Consider the following 5,045-nt stretch of genomic DNA (forward strand, 5'->3'; position numbering starts at 1 on the left):
TTGCACTAATACCAGATCAAGATCATTCTAGATCTCTTAGGGATTATACTAACTCTATAGTAGATAAAATTTATTAGAGCATTAATAGGCCTACTATCAAAGATAATAATTTTGAATTAAAACTTCTCATAATTCAAATGGTTCAAAATTCCAATTTGGTGGAATTCCTATTAGAGATCTCAATTTACATTTAGCCAGTTCCTTAAAAATGTGTACAATACTTAAATAAAATCATGTCAATTAAAATGCTATTATGCCTAAATTATTTTCATTTTTTTAAGAGATAAAGCTAAGATGTGGTTAGATTCTTTACCCCCAAGAACAATAATCATGTGGAATGAGTTAGCTCATCAACTTTTTGCTAAGTATTTTCCACTTTCTAAGAATACTAAGCTTAGAAATGATATCACATATTTTTATCAATTTGAAGGAGAATCAATTTATGAGAGTTTGGAGAGATTTAAGAAAATGCTTTGGAATTTCCCTCACCATGATTTACTTGATTTGTTGGTTATTCAAACTTTTTATAATGTATTAGTAGGATCTGTTAGAGAAATCATAGATGTTGTAGTTGATGGATCATTAATGTCTAAGCCATTTGAAAAAGCATATGAATTAATAGAGGAAATACCTACTAATAATTTCTAGTGGCCTACTCATAGGGTAAATCTCAAGAGAGTAGCTTAAATTTATGAATTGTATGTATGTTCAATCTTGACTGCACAAGTTGTAATAATTTCTAAGAAGTTAAGTACGATAGGAGTAAATTTTGGATTAGGATCTGAATTATCTATACAATTGAAGAATCAAGATTTAATGAAGATAGTAATGTGCAAGGGATTAAAAGTTTTAAGTTGATTGTGAGATAAAATAATCTCTACTCCAATATATATAATTCAAGTTGGAGTAACAATCCTAATTTTAGGTGGTCAAATAATATTGGTGATAACAATTAATAGAATTCTTATCAAAATAATTGAGGAAATTAGAACAGTCCTCAACAACCTACTATTAATCTTAGACCATCATATTCTCTATAATTTAATCAAAAAAATAAATTTGGAAATAAAAAATTATCTTTGAAAGAGGTAGTGAAGTAGTTAGAGACTCAATTATAAAATTAAGTTTGATCTATTAAAAATTTAGAAACTCAATTGAGTCAGCTATTAATTTTATTTAGTAGTTAAGCTTTTAGTTCATTACATAGTAATACTAAAGTTAACCCAAATGAAAAAAAGGAAAATATATCTTTGAAAACCACTTAAAGAGTTGTAGTGATGTAACCTAAGCAAATTGATAAATTAGGCAAGTCTTGCTGAAGACTATAACCTTAACGTTGTTTTGGAGGCAACAAATATTTGTGTTTAAATGTAAATTGTAGATTGTCAAAAAAGGGCATCAAAACACTGATGGTAACATCGCCACATTGAGCCATATTATGCTGATTTTATCTCAAGTTTTAGTGTTGCAATGCTCATGAAGACATGAAAAGGTTAAGTTGGAACTCTAGTTTTCTATCTAGTGCAGTTTTTCTTAAGTGAAGTGTTATTGAGTGTTCTCTTTTCTTTTATTGAATCTTAAAGTAATGGATGGGAAGAAACAAAAGATTCCTCCTTAAAAAAAATTAGGTTTGCTTGAAGAATGAAAAAAAACTTTATGAAGATACAAAGATTTATAATGATTAAATGATGAAGATGCATGGGTGTGAGAATCTTAATCATGAATTTTATCCCAGTCAAGATGTCCTGCATTTTTATTTTAGGAAGAAATTTTATCATGAAAATTTAAGTCTAGATGGATGGTCTTTTTCCTATTATTAGAGTATATTCTAATGTTTTCATAAAAAATTAAGATAAACAAACTTTTCACATCTTTAAGATTAATGTTCATAGATTGAAACTTTGTTGATGATGCTGATAAGGAAGATAAAAAATCCTTAATATGCTATATAGGAGTCTTCATTTTCTTTGTATTTGGTTTGAGAGGAGAAAGAGAAAGAGTAAATGATATCTTTGTTTAGTAGAATATTTTTATTTTCTTTGGGAGAGATTCCAATGATATGAGGAATCAGTATGTTTTTAGTTGTGTAATGATAGGAGTTATGACCATGAGAACCACTACATTGTGATGTTAGATTCGTGATGGAAGCAATAGTCATCCTGTATCATGTGTTTAGTTTTATATGTATCACAGATTTTGCACATTTCTATCATTCATAGTAAAGTATGTGTTATTACTAATGTTTCAATTGTGTTTATTTGTGCATCTAATTTAAATTCCCTTTAAGCTTGCATTGTTATATTGTCTTATATTAATATATACATATTATGATTATTTATTTAACTAGAGTAAAAATAATAGTTAAAATTTAAGTAAAATTAGCATAATAATAATACTCTAAATTATAGTTTGTTTGATAATTCATAGATTAAAAAAAAACTAATAATTGACTAACTTATATCATTTAAGTTATTGACTTAACTTGAATTTATAAGTTATACATTTATACATTGACTTTTGAGTTTAAAGATGAATAATTAAAAATAAAGAATACATATGTGTATATTAATATTAAAACTTATAGTAACCTAAATTTGAAATTATTGATCTTATTAAATCCTTAACATCAAAATAAATAAGATTGTAGAAGATTTTAAGCAAAATTGATATTCAAAGTCATTATTTATGCACTCCTTAAAAATGCAAAGAAAAGAAAAATATGAAAAAAAATTCTAAAAAGAAAATAAAAGAAGACAATTTTATTAAAAAAATTTGTATTAATTGAAACCTTAAAGTCAACTGCAATCTTATACTTAAATTTATAAATGATACGATAGGAGAACTAATATAGATGATGGTGAACTAATGAAATTTCAATTATTAACTACAAATCTATTTATTCTTTAAGCTATATTATTCATAACATATAATTTCAAAATAAGAAATAATAAGGAGGCTGGTATGGATAATTGTTAGGTTTTTTCTAAACTAGAATTATAACATTGTTCATTTCAACTATTTCTATACTATGTTGTAATATTCTATATTTTAGTAATTTTAATTTATAAATTTTTACTTTGGTTATTTAATTAACCAGAAGTACAGATTCCTTTATTTTCTTAAGGACAAGCAAAAGTTTAAGCTGGAAACAATTTAATAAGTGTAAAATATTTACTATTTTATATATTTTATTTTAACTAAAAATATGTTATTTTAGTTAATTTTGTACAAGAAAAACTAAAAAATGGCAAAAAATGCTAAGCATCCCACAACGCCATTGTATAGGATGAAACACCACCGCAACACCACCTTCAACATCACTAAGGCGCCACATTTTTTGACATCACAACATGATCTTCTCCATTTTTAAGCAATGTGGTGGTACACATCCAACTTCACTGCATTGCCAGTGCCACTACCTCAAAAAGTCAATATGGCTGTGCCAAGTTCTTGCGAATTTAAATGTTGCAGTGCCATAATTTCACATGTCTTGACAACAATTTTTCTAATTGGATGACATAATGCTCGAATATCAACAACAGCATGGTGCTGAAGTTCTAACTTCCATGGCTTGCATTATTCTAGTGAAATGTAATGACTATTAACTAAGCAAATGTTCCATATCATAAAGTACCACGGGGAGCAAAAAATTTAATGTCAAGGCGCTAGTTACTTTTTAGGGTGCTGCGATGCCAATATTTGAGGCATTGTAGTGCCAGTTGCCTTTTGGAGTAACTATAAATAGATGTTATATTTTTTTGAGGAAGAGTTAAGTCACTAGTCTAAAATTTAGTACCTTTTTTCAATTTACTTCTCTCTTAGAGTAAAATCTAAGGGAGGCTTGGAATGTATAAGATATAATCCATTGGAGTGTTTAGCCAATGTTTGTTGAAGCAACTCTGTAACTAAAGGGGGAAGAAGTGTAGAGGAGATACCTTAACCCTTCTAAGTGATATCACTCTCTTGAATTTTCATTATTTTATGAATTTAATGAAAATGTGTTTGAATGTCATTTATTCTATATATGACTAAATCTCTTATTTTAAATTGATGATGCAAAGAGCATGCTAATGATGACTCTTATTCTTTAAATATCTAATGATGTTTTTAGTATTAACATGTTGTTTATTTAATGTACATAGCGATCAAATATGTAGTTAAAATATAGTGTGATGTATAACCTCGATTTAGGAATTCAAAAATAACTAGGAATATTCAAATAGAATGTTAGCATGCCTATATAGGATGTGTTAAATATTCTAGGTTGTTAAGGAGATATTATAACTATTGGAGGTCAACATATATTCTTTCACCACTATAAGCTCGATGGAGATCTAGGGATGCATATGCTCTAAAATCATATTTCCTTGAAGGTTCTAATTAGGAAAAATATGAAAATTGCATTCATTAAGCATAAACATTTTTATTAAATATTGTATCAACTATTCTACTATTTTATTTAGTGATAAAAACTCCAAAAATATCATTTTTATTTTAGTGTGATAATTCATACAACTAGAGTAAACGATAGTATTTTGTTCTAAGTAAGCATAACACTTTCTCATGGGTTTGAGACTATACTCTATCATATTATTACATGATTAAGCATGTCATGAATTATATTAATTATTAAATTATCTTTAAGTCGAATTCATGTATTATAGGACAAACATTTTATTAATGAATTTTGTTTGTTAATGGCGTTTACTTTAAATTTTAAAGAATAATGTAAACTAATAACCTCAATATACATTAAAGTCAATATTCAACAAGTCTTAAGTTTTTAAATGAATGCATATATTTCAATTCAATGAATAAAGCAAACACATAAAGGCATCCATTTTTTTAAATATTTATTTAAGATTTATTTGTTTAATTTTATTTTTTTATTTTAATTTTTAATTTAGTTTTATATTTTTTTTATTTATTTATTCAATTTTTGATGGTTTCACAAAGTTTGACTTTTTATTTAAAATTAAAGTTTAAAGGTTTATTATTTTTTATTAAAATTTAATATTTATTTTTAGTTTAATGAAATTAAATTT

General features: G+C 26.1%; 1 non-coding gene across 1 annotated transcript; it reads right to left on the reverse strand.

The window, feature by feature from the left end:
- Positions 1-390: 390 nt before the first annotated feature.
- LOC114580286 lies at positions 391-497 on the reverse strand. Its single transcript, XR_003701643.1, has one exon. It is a non-coding gene; the product is annotated as a small nucleolar RNA R71 (small nucleolar RNA).
- Between the last annotated feature and the right edge of the window lie 4,548 nt (positions 498-5,045).

Source organism: Dendrobium catenatum, unplaced genomic scaffold, assembly GCF_001605985.2.
Source record: "Dendrobium catenatum unplaced genomic scaffold, ASM160598v2 fragScaff_scaffold_919, whole genome shotgun sequence".
NCBI lineage: Eukaryota > Viridiplantae > Streptophyta > Magnoliopsida > Asparagales > Orchidaceae > Dendrobium > Dendrobium catenatum.